The sequence below is a fragment of the Notolabrus celidotus genome, chromosome 10 (assembly GCF_009762535.1).
Source record: "Notolabrus celidotus isolate fNotCel1 chromosome 10, fNotCel1.pri, whole genome shotgun sequence".
Lineage (NCBI taxonomy): Eukaryota > Metazoa > Chordata > Actinopteri > Labriformes > Labridae > Notolabrus > Notolabrus celidotus.
The window spans coordinates 22,093,227-22,116,689 of record NC_048281.1 but is presented as its reverse complement, the minus strand read 5'-3'; the positions used below and the strand labels follow the sequence as shown (position 1 = coordinate 22,116,689).

Sequence of the window (23,463 nt, the reverse complement as noted above, 5' to 3'; positions counted from 1 at the left end):
GATAAACAACTATCTAAAGGAATGATACGATACTGCAACCAGTATTTCTGCTTTAGTTTGTCATTCTTAATGTCAGTTAAGGTCAAAAGAAATACAATTTCTGGTAGCAAACTATTTTTACATTGTGTGTTGTCTTAGCTCTCCAAATCCTTAACTGTGCTGAATCAGCAGTATCTATTTTTTTTTTAGCCACTTGGGGACAGCAAAACAACCTGTTAACAGTATTTACACATAACCTTTAACACTCATGTAGTTTAAATACTTCAAAATATTCTTTCCAGGATAAGATAAGATAAGATAAACTTTATTGTTTATGGACAAAGTGCAGTGCTGCTCACAATCAATACATTCATTCATTCGTCATACCAATATACAATAACATGCCCACTGTCAAAATAAATAAAACATGTGGCATACCGATGTGGCATACCAATGACACAGCAAATACCAATAATACAATAATACAATACATACCAATAAGATACCAATGTGTTAGTAAAAAGCAATGTCCTATTAACATTAGTGTAGAGTAAGTGAACCGTCATACTCATTACTAGAGCGTTTATATTGGTGTAGATTGTTTGTTGAGGAGAGTGATATTCAGCTATATCTACATAGGAGCTTTGTCTGCTGGAGTCATGTTTTGTAGCCACCATTGACTGCCAGTTAAATGAACACAGCACTCGATACGCCCTTCATTGTGAGATGTGGACCTGGCCATTAAACTTACTGATACTGGTTGGTACAGTCCGAAAGCAGAACATATTCTTGCATTGGTTTCAAGCAGACATGCATGGCTACAGACAGGTCAATGACTATTGTGTTAGTGTTAGAGGATCTTTGGCTCAGTGGGTAGAGTTGGTCGTCTCTCAATAGGGAGGTTGGTGGTTCGATATCAGCTCCTGCAGTCATATGTCGAAGGTTCTTTGGGCAGGACACTGAACCCCAAATTGATCATAGTGACATAATCCGTGGGGTGTGAATGTGTATGAATGAGATTAGCTAATACTGATGGTCCCTTACTATAGCAGCCTCTGCCATCAGTGTGTGAATGATGTGTATCTGTGACGATATGTGTAAACACTTTAAGTGGTCAGAAAGACTAGAGAAGCGCTATATAAGTAAGTCCATTTACCATAAGTGTCCGTTTTCTCTCACATTCCCTCCCCTACTCTGCTAACCCAGGAAAGAACACTGCTGCAGGAGTCTGCATTAGTCAACAAAGCTGTCAGTCAATAATATTTTTAACATCAAATAACTAATAAAATATCAAATAAAAAAGTACCATATGTTAAAATGAAGGAGGTGGGGGCAATGACCTTTACTGCAGCCTGTCACTAGGGGAGCTCCAAATACTTTGGCTTTACAGTCCATGAATACTTGTGGTGCCCATTTTAATATGCAGTCTTTTGTGGCCACCTGCCAAAGTTTTGTCATACTGTTATTGTACAATAATTGCTTCTTTAAGCTAAAAAACCACTACATTCAAAATGTTCTGTTCTTGCTAGAGCTACGTATTCTCTCTCAGTCAGTCATTAAAAATGTGCTGTGCTGTTAACTGATATTCTTCCTGTATCCTGTTCCCAAGTATATAGCTCAGTGAAATAATGGCTTCTCATTTTCTTCATAAGAAATGCCTTGCTCAGCATTAACCACTTAAATTTACGTTTGCTCCAATATGACACCCAAAGGGACGTGCTTAAGTGTAACATGTCTTGGGTATCGTGATGAGAACTCCTGCACCTCTCTGTAGCTACAGTTAACAGCCGGGGACCACTCTATATTTTTTCAGCAATTAAGCAGCATCAGTCAGTGTCAGAAAACTGGCCCTGAATGGTAAGCACTCCATTAGTGGAATTACAGCAGCTTCAGAGTGCTGCAGAGAGAAACAGGGAAACGGGGGGAGTTAATGAATTCCAATTGGTAATCCATCAGTTGTGATATGCCTTTTACAGAAAACAGTGTTCAGACTGAAGCAGAATCTTTATTCAACCTCAAAACACAACTTTATCATGTTGTTTCAAATCAGCTGTAATCAGGACTGTGTGGGATATTCATGTGGAAAAGGGCACAAACAGCAATTACAGCACGACTTTGAGTTGTGCTCCAAATGGGCTGACTGGAACAAAACGTCTGATGTCACTATAGCTCAACATGAAAGGAAAAAGACATTAAGGGAAAGTGCCCGCTGAATACCAGCACAATTCTTTTTTGAGTCAAGAGTTAAAATAAAGTATTTCTGTTATTCAGCATGAAATTCATATCTTCTATTTGGCTTTTTTCCACATGAAGCCTTAGTTTGGTCAGTTTTTCGATCTACTCTAATGACCTCTTACACAGTATGTTGAAGATAGGAGTTGCTGGTGCTGAATTGTCTCATGATTTTGATTAAAAATTCAAAGTTTCCAAATGTAAGTCAATATGACAGACACACTTGGTCTAATCCAAACCAATCACCTAACATCACATGTCATTAAAGTATCCTTCCATCATTGTGCCCAAATAGTTAATGTAAACCTCTGTAATCAATTCTAGCAGTGTGTTCTAGCCAAGCGGCAACCTCCAGTCTCAAACTATAAAGCTGATGCGGAAGTGTTATAAACTGCTATTCATCGAGAATCCGCTTGAGGCTGGCTGCAGAAACACCAGAAACCACATAGACACCAATTCAAAAAAGACGATCTTTGCAGCATTAATAAACATGTTTACAGCCTAGTTCAAAAAACGTCTTGGCTCTACGTAGCTAATTTCTCTATCGGCACACACTGTACGGGGGTGAAATTTCTAACGCGACGGTTCAGAAGATATTAAGATTACGAGTTTTTGCCCAAATAAGGACATGACTGACTTGACTCATGGACGGGAACACATAGCTGTTGGCTAGGTGGCTCAAACCCCGCCTCTTTACGTCACAGTATTCCTGGTTGAGTTCCGCATTTCCATTATGGCTGTTGCCGTCAATTGGCTTCAAAACAGCGCTCAGGAACAGATAGGTGATGTCATGGATACTATGTCCATTATTTATACAGTCTATGGTTCTAGCAAGAAAAAGAAGGGATTCCTCTATCTCTTAAAATATGAAAAATTCTCTCATTCAAAAAACGCCTATTGGCAGACATCCGCCATTTAATTTCTCATTAACTCTATGCTGTTCAGCAAAGCCCTGATCATGCACTTTTGGTGCTGCCTGATAACCCAGAAAACAACCATCCTTATCCTGTGGCCCTGAATTAACATTCCTGTTTAAGTCATGGTCCTCTTAATGTCAAGCTCCTCTATATCAGAGTGGACAACTGAAAATCCGTGATGGACTTTTCCAATCACACATTGTAAAGTCCTGCATTACTCACCCTGAAAGCTCCTTTAACACTTGATACCTTTTCTGTTTTTTAGTTCATCATGTACACACTTCTAGGGGAATTTCTTCTTGTCCTTTTCTGTCACTGTATCTCCCGTGTGCTCTGATCAAGATAAACTGCCGTGTGCAGCCCAAATTTAATCCAGCGAGACCCAGACATCAATAATATATTAGTGGAGCAGTTAGCGGCCTAAAGATATCAGTATTGATCTCCTACTTAGATTCAGCTTGTTTGGACCAAGAGACAAATAGCCTCTCCACCCCTCTCGAGGAACCCATTTAATTTTAAAGAAAGAGTTACTCTACAGTGTTATGCTGCTTTTTTCGCTGCTGATGTCCTTTACATCATCCACTGTATATGAAAGTAACACCAGCAACAACTGATATGGGACAAGAAACTTTTCACGCTTATTCCTATTATTATTAGTGGTCCACTGATATCAGTTATTCAAGGGCCAATGCCGATAATTGGAGCACAAGGGCCAATAAATAATGCCAATGTTACGTTGTTGCTGTTGTCGTTCTGCATTCGGTTAAATACAATAGTTTAATAGTTACATCTGTTATTCCATGCACCTTACACCTAATCCAATATACATGATTATCTTCGCCAAGAACATGTGTTGTGCGTTGCTGGCTAACTGGCTAACATAGTATTATTATTCTGTATATCATAACAAAGTAAACAAACGTATATTAAATGCTAGCCAGTAACTGTTTTAGATTTGATATGCTATAATTTAGAAAGGGAAAAATATATTATCATTGATTTCTGTAATAGGCCACTGTAGTAGATTAAGCATTAAAATAGGCCTTCTCCGGCTTTCAGTGTAAAACACATAAAAAAAGTGCCCGCTGTATGCCTCTCAAATTTATAAAATGTCAAAAAGAAATCCTTCTATATTCACTTCTATGGACTTCCTGTGAAAAATACCATCTGGATACCCCTCCAGTGAATTAAATGTTCAAAGGAAGTGCCCTCTGGTTGCCTTTGTAGTTAATTATGTTGTGTTTGTCATGTAATTTAATCAATAATATATAAATATATCAATAGTTTTGAGTTTTCCTTTTTCAATTGACACAACAATTGTTCCAAAAAATATTCACCACGATGCAGGGAATTATGTGTTGGATGCTTGAAATTTTCAGGGGAAGGTCCCACAATCCTCCTCTTGTTTCTGCTGCATCAATCAATTTAATTTACCCATATAATATGAATACCAGGGGTTTGAAAGGAGGTGCACTTTTTTTGGTTTGCCCCTCAAACAGCATAAGTACGCCACCGCTCGTGAGCACAGGCATCTGCAATACTGATGATTCCAAAATGCAATTAATCTTCTATTTATTACTTGTTCCGATCAATTAACCAATTTAACTCACATTTTTACCTTATAAATTGCTGCACTCACTCATTACAATTTCGATCACATCAACTGTTTTGACAGGCCAGGCTAAAGACTCAGAAGTGTTCATGTTCAGACTTGTATATTGGTGTCAAAATGCCACGAATGGAATTTTCTATCAGACTGATGGAGAGCCCTTTCCCCAGAACTGTGATTGTAGCTTCCCTCCCATATTAGGAACAGAACAATCAATGCCCTCTTTCTTTTCTGCTGTTGTTTTCTTTTATACTTGCTCTTTGTCAAAGAGTCAATGCAAGGGGACATTTTTAGTGGACTGAAAGGATGAAGGGCCAACAAATGTAGACTGATTAACGGGACATGCTAATTGTGACATTTATTGTGTACAATTGGTCTGAGCATCATGCCTTTTTCTTTGTACCAGCAGTTTTTAGCACATTCAAATGTTATTTTGCCAAGAAATTTGTTTTCCCCTCCAACCCCTCCATTTAGACTATCTACCATAGCAAAGAACCGAACAACAATACTTTTGTGGAATCAACAAGTTTTTCCCCTGAGAGGTTAAAGTTAAATCTTTTGCTTTCCTTTGTAAACGATCCCTTTCAGACCTTTTCCACTATTGACAAGATTAAGTAATATTAAGTTGCTAATATTGGTGCAATTCCTATTGTTCAGCAATAACAGCGTGGCAGTTTATATTCAGAGTGAAACTCCCATAGACAATTTAGGGGTCAACTTCATTGTTGTGACTGGTGCTTGATTTGTTGGATATGTATTGAGTATTTCAAGTGTTTCAATACCGTGTCCTCCTCAATCTATAATATTTTTCCAAAATGTGTGCCTTTGCATCCATTCTGCACCACAGCAGATAAGCCTGAAACCACTGTTCTGTTACTCTCGCGCTACTCAGAAACCCAGTGTGTGTTCATGTGTATGTTTATGTGTGTGTCTGTTTTTCCGACTTCATGACAGACTTTAGGGCTTAATCCATTTACCTTTCCATTCTCACTGCCCCTAACCAAAACCCACTTTTATTCTGGCACGGGGTGATGCACTTCACTTTACTAAAGAAATCCAACTCACAGTGAAATGCTGACAGAACGGAGCTGTACCCAGCATTTGTGTTATGTTGCAGTCTTCTTTCACTGCTGTACAACTGAACAAATAAACATTTATGACAATCTGAAATGTTCTGATATTAGATTACTTTTAAAATGAAGCAACTGATAAACTGGGGTCAGAAAAAGGTTATCCAGCAGACAAACACAATCATAGCTGTGGTTAGGTATACAAAAGGGGTAAGAATTGGAGTCTTTATTCTCAATCTAAGAGTCATTCCTCTGCATTTGGAAAGGTTTCAAAGTCTGGGACAGGGACAATATATTAGTAAATGGTTCAGCTCATGTAAGATTTAATTATCTATTCCAATTCAGAGCAAGTAATGTGATTATCTTCTGCTGCTTCCTGTGGGGAGTAGAGGAAGACATGAGTCAAACCTGCAGCAGGAGTGAGCTGAAGTACAAATCATATGTTTGCAAAATATAAAAATGTGTTCAAGCATTCTCCTTCAACTTAACTTGTTCAGTTCACTTGTTTTTTATGCCAATTTCCCTGACTGCAGAACAGTCTCGAGTGAGTTAGCCCACATCTTGTATATAATTCTACATTGATTACTGCTGCACATCTAATTCTACATGACAGCAGTCCAAATAGGGCATCTGAAGCTGTGTATTCTTATTCCACTAAGACTAGGAATTATTTTGCGGCGTACATCCAGGGCAAGTACACAATGGAAGACATCTTTTAAAATACACAGGTATGTACTTTCTTTGCTGGAGTCAGCACTGAATAATTTTTTTCATAACATAAATGCAGCAAAAGAAAAGTTGATATGGGCATTACAGTGCAAAGTGAGAGAACTGTTTTTATAGTAGATTTTTCTTCATCTCTTGTGCCATGTGAGCTGAGAGAGTACAATGGCTACACAGTATGTTGATGAAATTCATAGGGCAATATTGCAATAATAAAAAAATTATCCCAGACTATACTGAACGAACTCAAGGTGTTGGTTTGCTTGAACAAGACAAAGACAGATGTTGTTATTTGCTTTTAAAGGATACGATAAGAAAAGATACGATAATCCTTTATTCGTCCCACAACGGCAAAATTTACAGCGTTACAGCAGCAAAGTGGATAGTGCAAACATCTACAACAATAGAGAGCATACAAAAATAGTAAATATTGAATTAAAAGTAAAAGTAAACTTGAAATAAATTTATTTTATTGGGATAAACCCCTTGAGATGTGCCATCTTGTTTTAGAGGGTGTCCCAGACAGACAATAACAAATAGAAAACAGTTCAATACTAAAAATACAACAAAACATGAATCCTTCAAAAGGGAAAAAACAAACAAACAAACAAAACAAAAAACAAAAACAACAACCCACCAGCAGTCACACAATAAACCAACTCAACGACAAAAACATTACAATTCAATAAACTAAAGGAGCATTGGTGAAACACACAAAGAAAGATTTATAACAATAATCATCATAAAAAATAAATGAGTAAATAAGTAAAGGAAGTAGAGGAACAGTGAAGGCTTTACTGAAAACATAAACAGTTTGTTTTGAAATGGTAAAACAAAGAATTTTTAAAAAAGGGAAAAGAAGATATGGAGCGAATATTTAAAGGTAAATTATTCCAGTCGGAAGGAGCCTGAAACATAAAAGTTTTTTTACCAACTTCCTTGGCTGCAAATGGCACTGTCAAACGAAAGTGATCAGAACTTCTTAATGAATAACTTGAGGTGAGAGGTATTAAATAACATTTCAAACAATCGGGATAGTTTAAATGAAAGCATTTAAAAATAAACTGATACCAGTGGAAAAGTCATCTTCTTTCTGGAGGGAGCCACCCGAGACTGTCAAACAATATGCAGTGGTGTGTGAAAAAAGAACCACCTAAAATAAATCTGCAGACTAAACTAGTGTATCCTAAGAAAAACATGTACAGAAATAAGTTTAAAATTGTGTAAAATAAATTTACAGTGTATCTACAGAACCAATATACAAGTTACAAATATGCACAGACTGGTAACATGCGACTGGCTCGATATATCAATGTAACTTTCTTCAGTTTTCTCTCTTTATAAGTCATCAAGTTCTGGAAGAACCCTGACAGCAAACTCAAAAGAAAGATTTTAGTCCATCTATTATGCTGGCGTTGCAATGCAACATAGGTCTGCACAACTTGGTATTAGGTTTTGAAAGGGAGTCCAGAGGTTACCCATTGTATCCATCTTTGTACATATCTGCAAATCCTACATGGATAAGTGTGGTTTATGATGAGACAAATGGTTGAGTCTTTCAAAAATTAATTGTATAATTTCAGGTTGTAAAACATCTGAAGTATGTCAGTCTGAGTATCCACTGCTGAATCACAGTAAATATGACATAATAGTAGCTGTACAAAAACATCATAGTACTCTGTGGTCTTCCTTTTTACTAGCTTTAGCTACTCGGTGGACATTGGAAATATATGTCACTTTATTTGTCTCTTAAAACAGAGTAAGTTAAGCTACATAAGGACATCTATCTATCTATCTATCTATCTATCTATCTATCTATCTATCTATCTATCTATCTATCTATCTATCTATCTATCTATCTATCTATCTATCTATCTATCTATCTATCTATCTATAGAAACAGCGTGTTCTGCGGCTTCCTCTGCTGTGTACTGTAATTAGTTTTTCATGTGCCACTGGACTTACTTTTGCTTGTTAATTAATCAATTATTAATTGATAAGTGAATAAGTAATGTGTCTTTTCAATTAGTGATGGCTTATGGGACCATGGGAATCACATTGGCACAACATACAGTGTTCTGTTGTGCTTGGGTTGTCGTAAGGGTTTGATGCAGACACGTATACACACACACACACACACAAGCACATTCAGTCAAACACAGCAATAACAGAGACGATGGCCAATATCCAAAAGCCACAAGCACCCATTCGTCCTGATTCATGAGGGATGTAAAACTGGGAAAAATAATCAAATAAATAACCAAGACTGCAGTGGCTAACACACGGTCACACACACAAGCACACATACACACAAGCAGCTGCTCATCCATCTCTGCCTCTTCGTCTGTCTCTCTGGGTTGCCTCCTCAGCAGCTGTGTGTGTGTGTGTGTGTGTGTGTGTGTGTGTGTGTGTGTGTGTGTGTGTGTGTGTGTGTGTGTTTACGTCCATGTCTGTGTATGTTAGTGTGGTGTCAGTGGATATTGGCAAGCCAAAACCTGCTCCTATCATATGTCATCTTTAAATGACAGTGTCGTAAAGCATTACCGAGAGCAGAACGAGGACAGGGGCCCTGCCAGGGCTTTGTTAGCCAGATAAATGCTTCTGTCCTGTTAGCCTGTTAGCCAGCAGCTGGTATCACTTCTAATCAGAAACACATCCTGCCTGCTGCAACAGGTGCCCTGCAGATGGTAGAGGGTAAAAAAAATACACTGACGTACCGTTTTTATGGTTTATAGACTGACACTGAAGCAATGTTTGTCCTGGTTGAATTTTAAGTATTCCTTTCTACATTCCCAAATTTTCGAAAATGGAAAATTATTTAAAGAAACACTTTAACAACTCATTTTTGGTTATTTATTCTGTGCCTAGTTGGGACTTGCATCCATGTTGCAAAAGGCTTTAGCTATTTTTTTTTAGCAACAAAATCTTCTTTGGATCAATACTTAGTGTCAGCTTGTTTGTATCTTAAGTTAATAGCTGGGTAAGAAGCAGGATAATGTGTAGTTAGCTGGTGGTTATGCAAAGACTCTCTTGTCTCACCTTGTCGTGATACTTTTCAGCATAACTACCAGCCAACTATACTTAGTATACTTACTTAATATAAGACTTAAACTGCATGAGGTTAAGCTGACAGCAGGCTAGCTTTCCTCTCACATCAACTCTGTCTAGTATGCTAAGCTAACATATTATTTATGAGCAAAGCAATATTGATGATAGTATCATCCTTTTGTACTTACAGTTGTTTGCTAGTCTCTGTATTCTGTTAGCTGTAGGAATGGTGGGGGAAAGGAATACACAAAAGACCAGACAGTAATTTAAAATATGTGTTACGGCCCTCCCAAGGTGGACTTTTGGGGCGAACACCCAATAAAATCCCCAAAATGTCATTAACAATATAAATCATTGGATTTCTTATGAAATGACTAAAGAAACACTGATAACAATTAACCAAAAAGCTAAATAATAGATACAACACAATGGAACAGAAGAACAAAAAATCCCTAAGTGAGCGGCAGCAGTCCCCCCAATCAAATGCCTCACTCCTCTGAGGACAGCAGGTGAACCTCGTTATCTGAACACGGGCCCTGTCCACACATATGTGGATATTTTTGGTAACGTTCATTTTTATCTCCATTTTGGCCCTACGCCCACACATTAACAGAGTTTAAGATCACTGGAAACAGAGGGTTTTTGAAAACGGCTTTAAAGTCGGAGATTTAAAAAGTAGAAATGAAAAAGATTTGTCTTTGTTGTGTAGATTGCATAAAGGAAAGTTTTGAGAAATGCTGATGTACCTGCGCATCACAATTGTTTATGTATTTTACATGTGCCAAGAAGGCGGGCTATTGGTTTGATTACAGATGGATGGACACGTTGTTGTACTTTATTATTATAAAGGGTGACTGGCATGAGGGGGAATTGATATATTACGCTCAATAGTTTTTTAACCCCCACTCCTGTCCTTACACAGTTTAAAGAACGCTTGCTCAAGAAGACACTTAAAACCAATGCACACAATGGTTTTGTATATGTATATATATTTCTATTTTCTTTTATCTTCATAAAGTCACATTACATACCAATATTTCTTTATTTCTTTACTTTATTGCTTAATCTGTCATAACCAAACCATAATTACACCATGTCAACCTGTCACTACTGAATACTTCTTTAAATACTGCCTGTAATTGCCACTATTTACAACATTTGTAACATTTGTATACATCTTAAATTTGTATTCTATCTTTATTTATCTATTTTGACTTATTTAAAATTATTCTCGATTATGTCTGGGTTGCTGCAAAAACCAAATTTCCCCCCTGGGGATCATTCAAGTAATATCATATCTTATCTTATCTTATCTTATCTTATCTTATCTTATCTTATCTTATCTATGTTGTTAGAGACAGACTAAATACACGTGCTCACCACTTGCTTCCTTGGCATGCTTATGCAGGTGTTTTCAACTGTTTCTGTGTTGTTGTGTAGACTGAGAAATATTCAAAAGCCCCTCAGGTGTGGAAAGGATCATTTTTATTAAAACAGAGAAAAAATGTTTTCTGAGCAATATCCCTGTAGGTGTGGACAGCCAGAGAGAGATGGGAGGGAAAGACACAGAGCAGAAATTTACAGGTGTAACATATGTGAAAGAATCTGAGGTTTGTGTGAAACTGACAGTTTAGTGGAAATAGTATGAAGAAGATTGAAGAACTTGTTTTGCTTCCTAAAGTGGTAAAATCAGGCACCCACCCCCACAAAAATCTCTTATTCAAAGTTCAAACTGGATAGACAATTTATTTTACCATCCATCTGTCCCATCAGAATGGAGCTGGAATACACAATCATTCTGTTTTTTCCATGTGAATGTGCAATTAAGCCAGGATTGACATCTTCTCTTTGAAATGAAACATTCTTAGTTTTCTCCCATATTAATGAAAGAAAATCATCGTTTCACCTGACAGGTTTCCTCTTTCATCTCAGCATTAATTTTCATTTTTGCTCTTTTTAAAACCAAACAGACGTCTCTGCTTTGACAGTATCTGCTACAGGAAACCAGATGTGCTGCAGCAGTGAAGCAGAAAGAGGACTGGAATTACAGGTGGACACAAATACACACACAGCACACAAACATGCATTACTCTGAGTTTGTAGCCCTCAGCAGCATGTCTGTAATGTAGCTTCAAGGCTGCAGCTCCCTCCCCCACCCAACATTCATTTTGAGACCAAGCATTAACTAAATCAATCTGAAGGATCTCCCCACTCCTCTAAACTACAGTGTAATATAATTTGTGCATCGGAGGCTGTGTAGGTTCTGCTGATTATGTTAGCATTGCTGTAATGACAGTCAGCTCCTGTCAGCTCTTTAAGAGGAAAGAAAAGCGATTTTTAAGCAGCTGGGGGTAGAGGTATACATTGGGGAGCAAGTGGGATAACAGGAGATCACTATCCATGATGCTACATTGTTACTTTATTGTAAGGGATAAGATATAACGATTAAACAATCACAGGGGGATTTCTATTCTTCAAAATACAGATATCAATTTAGTGGATTCCAAACATGTTCCACCAATGTAATGTAGAATGCTAAAATCTGAGTATTTTCCATGCAAAACTCATCTCCCCTTTCCTTCTCTCCTTCTCTCTTTCCCTCCCTTGGGCCTATTAAGGCCTAATTGAAGCCAAGCTACTTACCACTGATGGGATCAATAGCAGAATGAACAGTGGACACACACCATTTTCATTACTTACTGCAGTTCAATACATAGGCAGCCACCACAGTGATCAATAAGTGCAGCAGCAATGAGAAGGCTGCAGAAACTGTCAAAAGAAAGAGGTTTAGATGAATTATATGTGCTAATGTGGATGAGTGATAGTGATATAAACCAAACATGGTTGAAAAACAACGTTGACTTTTTTCTTTTTAGCAAGGTGAATTACATTCATTCATCAAATCATCATTGTTGAAGAGACACAGTAAATTCACATGAAAGTGGTGGCAAAATTGCAAATTAAAGGGTAAAGGAAGAGACTTTATAATGAAGAAGGCACGTTTGAAGTCAGAGTTTTCCACTGGTGAGATGTACAAGTGCATAATAACACAGGTGAGTGCATGTCCACTGTTTGTGTCCATACATGTGGGCATGTGGGAAGACATTCAAAGACATGAGGTGTTGTCTTAGGCGGTCTTTCCTCTCTATGTTACTGTGATAGGAAATCAATAGGTTGAGTGTATCAGTCAAATGTGCACGAGAAAACTGTCATTCACATCAAGCCTTGAAATATGCTCCAAGAGTCTTTTCAGAAGCTCAGTCCCTTTGTGTTGAAATAAAAAAAATATATGTGCAAACAAATTAGAGAGAACAATTGATCCTGCTTTACAAATGAAAACACCTGTGGTTTTTCTAAACAAACATACAAAAACTGCTTGATTGCTTTGCTGGAATGAGGTTGGAGGCAGAATTAAAGGGGGGCATTCTGTTCTGTGTTTTTGTATTGAAGCTGAAAACTAAGGTAAGATTTCTAAAAATATCCTTTAATTCTTCACCTAACTTGGTTTGCTTAGGCCTGTAGCCGCCACTTTTTCTGCTGCTATAGGCTTAGTCAGCTGGCTTACTTAAGAGTTCCTTTGTCCCCTTCTTTCCAGCTTATATGTATGCATTCATGCCCCTTCAATGTTACTAACTTTGTATCATCAAGAGTTTTTGCCTTCCCATGTTACAAAGGGTGCTCCTGCAGACTGCCTGCAGTCATGCTTATATCATCATTATTATTAGTCCTATTTCTACTATTGCAACCAACACAATCTCCTTCTTTATCTGTTTTTTCGTGTATATCATGTTCTGAGCCCATCTGGTCATGGAAAATGGCTGTCAAACATGAGTCTGGTTCTACCCGAAGTATCTGCCTGTTAAAAAGACGCTTTCCTGACTCTTAGTGTAGAGAGTCAGGAGATATCTTTCGTGATGATGTAGCACTATATGGATAGAATTTGGATGTTTAAAACAGTATGATCTATTCAGCAAGAAATTCCAGGAATGGTTCATGCCAGACAAATTTAAGGTAGACTAAAAGTGCTGAAATACTTATGAATCAGGGGAGAATCTTCACTGTAGGATCGATGCCTTTATGGACAAATGGGTTTTTTAGAGGCCTAAACAGAAACCCTAACCCTAAACCTAAACCTAAACCTAAACTAAAGCCAGAAAATTAAATTATTGTGTTTTTAAAAATCTTTGTAGGTGGCATTTAAGGTGGTTTCAATAAATTCTGTTTTACACTGGAATGACTGGAATAACTCAATCCCAGCCATCTTACTGTTTTACCTCCTGTTATCCAACCTGACACTGCACCTGTCTGAAGGTATTGTCCAGAGCACATCCAGACCACTGGCCAGTCCCAATTGCATTATACTCTTAAGAGAAAACCTGATTTAAAAGAAGGCATAATAGACATTATCATCTATATATGACGAAATGCTGCCTGCCTTTAATTTTGTGGGATGAATATCAGCCTCAAAGGCACATTTAGTATCAATCAATCAATTAATCAATCTTTATTTGTATAGTGCCAAATCACAACAAACGTTATCTCAAGACGCTTTTACAAACATAGGAGGTCTAGACCACTCTATGTCAGATTATGAACAGAGACCCAACTTCAAGACAGGGTAAGACTCAGTCTGACCCCACCTTAATCCATCATGAGCATTGCACATCGCAGTATTTAGCTAGTTACAGTGGCGAGGAAAAACTTCCATTTGACAGGCAGAAACCTCAGGCAGAACCAGACTCATGTTAGACAGCCATCATGCCTCGACCGAGTTGGGTCTGGAAAGACAGATAGAGGGGAGTAAGAGAGAGAGGTGATAGTGATGAGACGAGTAGTAGAAGCTGTTGCCGCTGAAGTCCAGCACGTCCGTATCAGCTGGAATCCAGAACGTCCGCAGCAGGAGGAAGTCTACGGCAGCTCAGAGGAATCTACGAGACAATGGAGCTCAGGGACTCCAGAAAGGTCTATGGTTAGTAACTTTAATGGAACAGGCAGAGTTAAAGTAAGTGATGAAGGGGTTGGGGGGAAGGGGGTGAGCTAGGATCCCAGTGTGTCAGTGCACCAGTTCCCCCGGCAGTCTAGGCCTAAAGCAGCATAACAAAAGCTGTAAAAGTATGCTTTGGCCATTTCCTTTTTCCTCCTTAAATCTATCTAAATCAATCAAAGTTTTTCCACAAACTTTTAATATTTTACACAGCAAGTACCAGGGGCGGAGCTAGACTCTCGGCGCAAAGAGGGCAGAGCATCCTCAAGGGGCCCTTCTGATAGTCAAATTAACAACTGGAAAACAGCTGATATATTTTCTCCCCTATCAATAAAAAACACAAATTCTCACTTATTGATCCAAGACAGCCCATAAAAGGCAACAGGTTGCTTGTTGAGTTCAAATGTTTCAGCTGCAGCGAGGACAGGACACAGCACTCTACTGCATTGATTAATGAATGGTTCAGCACCAACACAGATGGACAGCGACAGGCAGGTGCATTGTCAAGTACTGTACATGAACTTAAAATAGACACAGCGGTCTACAACACAGTACAGTCTATTTAAATATAAAATAGGCACAGCAGTTTAAGCGCAATTTCAAAGGCAGTCTACAATACCTCAGGAGATGACACATAGGTGCCGAGATCAGTATTTTCTTTTCTGCATCAGGGAGCTCAGTATTGTGAAGAGTTTGGCCATTTCTAGATGCTTGAACTGCCCCACCAAAATATTGAGGATGTAAAAATAAACCTCTGCTGTGAACTCACATCACAGCTGATAAAGGGGATGCAGGCATACTTCCAACACCGATTCTAATAAATATAGGCACATGGGATGTAAATTTCAAGTGTTTTCCGTGATCGATCTTTGGAAATGTTAACCATCAATTATCGATTTATCATTTAAAAAACAGAAACATTTTCCATGTCAAAAACAAAGCCAAATGTTAGGGTTAAGGGTTAGGGTTGAGAGCAAGGGTTAGGGTTATGATTAATCCTAACGCTAACCCTAATCAAAACCCGAACCCTAACCCTAATCAAAACCCTAACCCTAACCCTAATCAAAACCCTAACCCTAACCCTAATCAAAACCCTAACCCTAACCCTAATCATAACCCTAACCCTAAACCTAACCCTAAACCTTAGGGTTAGGGTTAGGATCAGGGTAAGTGTTTGGATTAGGGTTTGGATTAGGGTAAGTGTTTGGATTAGGGTTTGGATAAGGGTGAAGGTTTGGATTAGGGTTAGGGTTGCGATAAGGGTTAGGGTTAGGGTTTGGATTAGGGTTAGGGTTAGGGTTTGGATTATGGTTAGGGTTAGGGTTTGGGTTTGGATTAGGGTGAGGGTTAGGGTTTGGATTTAGGGTTATGGTTAGATTTAGGGTGAGGGTTAGGGTTATGATTAGGGTTAAGGTTTCAATTAGGCTAAGGGTTATGATTAGGATTAGGGCTAGGAGTTGGGGTTAGGGACCGGGTTAAGGCTAGGGTTAGGGTTAGGTGGGGTTAGGGTTAGGGTTGGGGTTAGGGTTAGGAGTTGGGGTTAGGGACCGGGTTTGGGTTAGGGGTGATGTTAGGTTTAGGGTTAGGGTGATTATTAGGGTTAGGGTTATGATTAGGGTTATGGTTAGTGTTAGGATTATGGTTAGGGTTATGCCCTAACCATAATCCCCAAACCTAACCCTATTCCAAACCCTAATCCAAACCCTAACCCTAACCCTAACCCTAATCCAAACCAAAACCCTAACCCTAATCCAAACCCTAACCCCAACCCTAACCCTAACCCTAATCCAAACCCTAATCCAAACCCTAACCCTAACCCTAACCCTAACCCTAACCCTAACACTTATCTAACCCTAACCCTTATCCAAACCCTAACCCTAACCCTAATCCAAACCCAAACCCCAAACCTAACCCTATTCCAAACCCTAATCCAAACCCTAACCCTAACCCTAAGCCTAATCCAAACCCTAACCCTAATCCAAACACTAACCCTGACCCTAATCCAAACCCTAATCCCAACCCTAACCCTAATCCAAATCCTAACCCTAACACTTATCCAACCCTAACCCTAACCCTAATCCAAACCCTAACCCTAACCCTAATCCAAACCCTAACCCTAACCCTAATCCAAACCCAAACCCTAACCCTAACCCTAATCCAAACCCAAACCCTAACCCTAATTCAAACTCTAACCATAATCCCAACCCTAACCCTAATCCAAACACTAACCCTAACCCTAATCCAAACCCTAATCCCAACCCTAACCCTAATCCAAATCCTAACCCTAACACTTATCCAACCCTAACCCTAACCCTAATCCAAACCCTTACCCTAACCCTAACCCTAATCCAAACCCTAACCCTAACCCTAATCCAAACCCAAACCCTAACCCTAACCCTAATCCAAACCCAAACCCTAACCATAACCCTAATCCAAACCCAGACCCTAACCCTAATTCAAACTCTAACCATAATCCAAACCCTAATCCTAATCAAAACCCTAACCCTAAAGCTAATCCAAACCCTAACCCTAATCCTAATCCAAACTCTAACCCCAACCCTAACCCTAATCCAAACCCTAACCCTAATCCAAACCCTAACCCTAACGCTAACCCTATCCCTAATAAAAACCCTAACCCTAACCCTAATCCAAACCCTAACCCTAACCCTATCCCGAATTCCAAACCCTAACCCTAACCCTAATCCAAACACTAACCCTAACCCTAATCCAAGCCCAAACCCTAACCCTAACCCTAATCCAAACCCTTACCCTTACCCTAACCCTAACCCTAACCCTAATCCAAACCCTAACTATAATCATAACCCTAACCCTAATCCAAACCCTAATCCAAACCCTAACCCTAACCCTAATCCAAAACCTAACCCTAACCCTAACAAAACCCTAACCCTAATCCAAACCCTAACCCTAATCCAAACCCTAACCCTAACCCTAATCCAAACCCTGACCCTAATCCTAATCCAAACCCTAACCCTAACCCTAACCCTAATCCTAATCCAACCATAACCCTTGGATTAGGGTTAGGATCAGGGTTAGGGTTAGGGTTAGGGTTTGGATTAGGGTTAGGGTTAGGGTTTGGATTAGGGTTAGGGTTAGGTTAAGGGTTTGGATTAGGGTAAGGTTAAGGGTTTGGATTAGGGTTAGGGTTTGGATTAGGGTTAGGGTTAGGGTTTGGATTAGGGTTAGGGTTAGGGTTGGGGTTTGGATTAGGGTTAGGGTTAGGGTTTGGATTAGGGTTAGGGTTAGGGTTAGGATTAGGGTTAGGGTTAGGGTTAGAGTTTGGATTAGGGTTAGGGTTAGGGTTTGGATTAGGGTTAGGGTTAGGGTTTGGATTAGGGTTAGGGTTAGAGTTTGGATTAGGGTTAGGGTTAGGGTTTGGATTAGGGTTAGGGTTAGGGTTAGGGTTTGGATATGGGTTAGGGTTAGGATTAGGGTTAGGGTTAGGGTTAGGGTTAGAGTTTGGATTAGGGTTAGGGTTAGGGTTAGGGTTTGGATTAGGGTTAGGGTTAGGGTTAGGGTTTGGATAAGGGTTAGGGTTAGGGTTTGGATTAGGGTTAGGGTTAAGATTAGGGTTTGGATTAGGGTTAGGGTTAGGATTAGGGTTTGGGTTAGTGTTAGGGTTAGAGTTTTGATTAGGGTTAGGGTTAGGGTTTGGATTAGGGTTAGGGTTAGGGTATAGATTAGGGTTCGGGTTAAGGTTTGGATTAGGGTTAGGGTTAGGATTAGGGTTTGGATTAGGGTTAGGGTTAGGGTTAGAGTTTGGATTAGGGTTAGGGTAAGGGTTGAATTAGGTTTAGGGTTAGGGTTAGGGTTTGGATTAGGGTTAGGGTTAGGATTAGGGTTAGGGTTAGGGTTAGAGTTTGGATTAGGGTTAGGGTTAGGATTAGGGTTAGGGTTAGGGTTAGAGTTTGGATTAGGGTTAGGGTTAGGATTAGGGTTAGGGTTAGGGTTTGAATTAGGGTTAGGGTTTGGATTAGGGTTAGGGTTAGGGTTTGGATTAGGGTTAGGGTTAGGGTTAGGGTTTGAATTAGGGTTAGGGTTAGGGTAAGGGTTTGAATTAGGGTTAGGGTTAGGGTTTGGATTAGAGTTAGGGGTTAGGGTTAGGGTTAGGGTTTGGATTAGGGTTAGGGTTAGGGTTAGGGTTTGGATTAGGGTTAGGGTTAGGATTAGGGTTAGGGTTAGGGTTCGAATTAGGGTTAGGCTTAGGGGTTAGGGTTTGGATAAGTGTTAGGGTTAGGGTTTTGATTAGGGTTAGGGTTGAATTAGAGTTAGGGTTAGGGTTTGGATAAGCGTTAGGGTTAGGATTAGGGTTAGGGTTAGGGTTAAAGTTTGGATTAGGGTTAGGGTTAGGGTTTGGATTAGGGTTAGGGTTAGGGTTTGGATTAGGGTTAGGGTTAGGGTTTGGATTAGGGTTAGGGTTAGGGTTTGGATTAGGGTAAGGGTTAGGATTAGGGTTTGGGTTAGGGTTAGGGTTAGAGTTTGGATTAAGGTTAGGGTTAGGGTTTGGATTAGGGTTAGGGTTAGGGTTTGGATTAGGATTAGGGTTTGGATTAGGGTTGGGGTTAGAGTTTGGATTAGGGTTAGGGTTAGGGTTTGGATTAGGGTTAGGGTTAGGGTTAGGGTTTGGATATGGGTTAGGGTTAGGATTAGGGTTTGGGTTAGTGTTAGGGTTAGACTTTGGATTAGGGTTAGGGTTAGGGTTAGGGTTAGGGTTTGGATTAGGGTTAGGGTTAAGGTTTGGATTAGGGTTAGGGTTAAGGTTTGGATTAGGGTTAGGGTTAGGATTAGGGTTTGGGTTAGGGTTAGGGTTAGGGTTAGGGTTTGGATTAGGGTTAGGGTTAGGATTAGGGTTAGGGTGAGAGTTTGGATGAGGGTTAGGGTTAGGGTTAGGGTTAGGGTTAGGGTTTGGATTAGGGTTAGGGTTAGGTTAAGGGTTTGGATTAGGGTTAGGGTTAGGGTTTGGATTAGGGTTAGGGTTAGGGTTTGGATTAGGGTTAGGGTTAGGTTAAGGGTTTGGATTAGGGTTAGGGTTAGGGTTTGGATTAGGGTTAGGGTTAGGGTTTGGATTAGGGTTAGGGTTAGGGTTTGGATTAGGGTTAGGGTTTGGATTAGGGTTAGGGGTTAGGGTTTGGATAAGCGTTAGGGTTAGGGTTTGGATTAGGGTTAGGGTTGTATTAGGGTTAGGATTAGGGTTAGGATTTGGATTAGGGTTAGGGTTAGGATTAGGGTTAGGGTTAGGGTTTGGATTAGGGTTAGTGTTAGGGTTAGAGTTTGGATTAGGGTTAGGATTAGGGTTAGGGTTAGGGTTAGGGTTAGGGTTTGGATTAGGGTTAGGGTTAGGGTTAGGGTTTGGATTAGGGTTAGGGTTTGGATTCGGGTTAGGGGTTAGGGTTTGGATAAGCGTTAGGGTTAGGGTTTGGATTAGGGTTAGGGTTGTATTAGGGTTAGGATTAGGGTTAGGGTTTGGATTAGGGTTAGGGTTAGGATTAGGGTTAGGGTTAGGGTTAGGGTTTGGATTAGGGTTAGGATTAGGGTTAGGGTTAGGGTTAGGGTTTGGATTAGGGTTTGGATTACGGTTAGGGTTAGGGTTAGGGTTTGGATTAGGGTTAGGGTTAGGGTTTGGATTAGGGTTAGGGTTAAGGTTTGGATTAGGGTTAGGGTTAGGATTAGGGTTAGGGTTAGGGTTAGAATTTGGATTAGGGTTAGGGTTAGGGTTAGAGTTTGGATTAGGGTTAGGATTAGGGTTAGGGTTAGGGTTAGGGTTTGGATTAGGGTTAGGGTTAGGGTTAGGGTTAGGGTTTGGATTAGGGTTAGGGTTAGGGTTTGGATTAGGGTTAGGGTTAGGATTAGGGTTAGGGTTAGGGTTAGAGTTTGGATTAGGGTTAGGGTTAGGGTTTGGATTAGGGTTAGGGTTAGGGTTTGGATTAGGGTTAGGGTTAGGTTAAGGGTTTGGATTAGGGTTAGGGTTAGGGTAAGGGTTTGGATTAGGGTTAGGGTTTGGATTAGGGTTACCGTTTGGATTCGGGCTAGGGGTTAGGATTTGGATAAGCGTTAGGGTTAGGGTTTGGATTAGGGTTAGGGTTGTATTAGGGTTAGGATTAGGGTTAGGGTTTGGATTAGGGTTAGGGTTAGGGTTAGGATTAGGGTTAGGGTTAGGGTTAGAGTTTGGATTAGGGTTAGGGTTAGGGTTTGGATTACGGTTAGGGTTAGGGTTTGGATTAGGGTTAGGGTTAGGGTTTGGATTAGGGTTAGGGTTAGGATTAGGGTTAGGGTTAGGGTTAGAGTTTGGATTAGGGTTAGGGTTAGGGTTTGGATTAGGGTTAGGGTTAGGGTTAGGGTTTGGATTAGGTTTAGGGTTAGGGTTTGGATTAAGGTTGGGGTTAGGGTTTGGATTAGAGTTAGGGTTAGGGTTAGGATTAGGGTTAGGGTTAGGGTTAGAGTTTGGATTAGGTTTAGGCTTAGGGTTAGGAATAGGGTTAGGGTTAGGGTTAGGGTTAGGGTTAGAGTTTGGATTAGGATTAGGGTTAGGGTTTGGATTAGGGTTAGGGTTAGGGTTAGGATTAGGGTTAGGGTCAGGGTTAGGGTTAGAGTTTGGATTAGGGTTAGGGTTAGGGTTTGGATTAGGGTTAGGGTTAGGGTTTGGATTAGGGTTAGGGTTAGGGTTTGGATTAGGGTTAGGGTTAGGATTAGGGTTAGGGTTAGGGTTAGAGTTTGGCTTAGGGTTAGGGTTAGGGTTTGGATTAGGGTTAGGGTTAGGGTTAGGCTTTGGATTAGGGTTAGGGTTAGGGTTTGGATTAGGGTTGGGGTTAGGGTTTGGATTAGGGTTAGGGTTAGGGTTAGGGTTAGGGTTTGGATTAGGGTTAGGGTTAGAGTTTGGATTAGGGTTAGGGTTAGGGTTAGGGTTAGGGTTTGGATTAGGGTTAGGGTTAGGGTTTGGATTAGGGTTAGGGTTAGGATTAGGGTTAGGGTTAGGGTTTGGATTAGGGTTAGGGTTTGGATTCGGGTTAGGGGTTAGGGTTTGGATAAGCGTTAGGGTTAGGGTTTGGATTAGGGTTAGGGTTGTATTAGGGTTAGGATTAGGGTTTAGGTTTGGATTAGGGTTAGGGTTAGGATTAGGGTTAGGGTTAGGGTTATAGATTGGATTAGGGTTAGGGTTAGGGTTTGGATTACGGTTAGGGTTTGGATTAGGGTTAGGGTTAGGGTTTGGATTAGGGTTATAGTTTGGATTAGGGTTAGGGTTAGGGTTTGGATTACGGTTAGGGTTAGGATTTGGATTAGGGTTAGGGTTAGGGTGTGGATTAGGGTTAGGGTTAGGATTAGGGTTAGGGTTAGGGTTAGGGTTAGAGTTTGGATTAGGGTTAGGATTAGGGTTAGGGTTTGGATTAGCGTTAGGGTTAGGGTTAGGGTTCGGATTAGGGTTAGGGTTAGGGTTTGGATTACGGTTAGGGTTAGGGTTAGGGTTTGGATTAGGGTTAGGGTTAGGGTTTGGATTAGGGTTAGGGTTAGGGTTAGGATTAGGGTTAGGGTTAGGGTTAGAGTTTGTGTTAGGGTTGTATTACGGTTAGGATTAGGGTTAGGGTTAGGATTAGGGTTAGGGTTAGGGTTAGGGTTAGAGTTTGGGTTAGGGTTGTATTACGGTTAGGATTAGCGTTAGGGTTAGGGTTAGGGTTCGGATTAGGGTTAGGGTTAGGGTTTGGATTACGGTTAGGGTTAGGGTTAGGGTTTGGATTAGGGTTAGGGTTAGGGTTTGGATTAGGGTTAGGGTTAGGGTTAGGATTACGGTTAGGGTTAGGGTTAGAGTTTGGGTTAGGGTTGTATTACGGTTAGGATTAGGGTTAGGGTTTGGATTAGGGTTAGGGTTAGGGTTAGGGTTATAGTTTGGATTAGGGTTAGGGTTTGGATTAGGGTTAGGGTTAGGGTTAGGGTTTGGATTAGGGTTAGGGTTAGGGTTAGGGTTTGGATTAGGGTTAGGGTTTGGATTAGGGTTAGGGGTCAGGGTTCAGATAAGCGTTAGGGTTAGGGTTTGGATTAGGGTTAGGGTTAGGATTAGGGTTAGGGTTAGGGTTAGAGTTTGGATTAGGGTTAGGGTTAGGGTTTGGATTACGGTTAGGGTTAGGGTTTGGATTAGGGTTAGGGTTAGGGTTAGGGTTTGGATTAGGGTTAGGGTTAGGATTAAGGTTAGGGTTAGGGTTAGAGTTTGGATTAGGGTTAGGGTTAGGGTTTGGTTAGGGTTAGGGTTAGGGTTTGGATTAGGGTTAGGGTTAGGGTTAGGGTGAGGGTTTGGATTAGGGTTAGGGTTTGGATTCGGGTTAGGGTTAGGGTTAGAGTTTGGATTACGGTTAGGGTTAAGGTTTTGATTAGGGTTAGGGTTAGGGTTTGTATTAGGGTTAGGGTTAGGGTTAGGGTTTGGATTAGGGTTAGGGTTAGGGTTTGGATTAGGGTTAGGATTTGGATTAGGGTTAGGGTTAGGGTTAGGGTTTTGATTAGGGTTAGGGTTAGGGTTAGGGTTTGGATTATGGTTAGGGTTAGGGTTAGGGTTTGGATTAGGGTTAGGGTTAGGGTTTGGATTAGGGTTAGGGTTAGGGTTAGGGTTAGGGTTTGGATTAGGGTTAGGGTTAGGGTTTGGATTAGGGTTAGGGTTAGGGTTAGGGTTTGGATTAGGGTTAGGGTTAGGGTTTGGATTAGGGTTAGGGTTAGGGTTAGGGTTAGGGTTAGAGTTTGGATTAGGGTTAGGGTTAGGGTTTGGATTAGGGTTAGGGTTAGTGTTTGGATTAGGGTTAGGGTTAGGTTAAGGGTTTGGATTAGGGTTAGGGTTACGGTAAGGGTTTGGATTAGGGTTAGGGTTAGGGTTTGGATTAGGGTTAGGGTTTGGATTCGGGTTAG

General features: G+C 40.3%; 1 long non-coding RNA gene across 1 annotated transcript; it reads left to right on the top strand.

Annotated features, from left to right (window-relative positions):
* The first annotated feature begins 10,104 nt into the window (after positions 1-10,104).
* On the top strand, positions 10,105-12,809 carry LOC117820568. Its single transcript, XR_004632775.1, has 3 exons — positions 10,105-10,141; positions 11,549-11,628; positions 12,197-12,809. It is a non-coding gene; the product is annotated as an uncharacterized LOC117820568 (long non-coding RNA).
* The last annotated feature ends 10,654 nt before the right edge of the window (positions 12,810-23,463 follow it).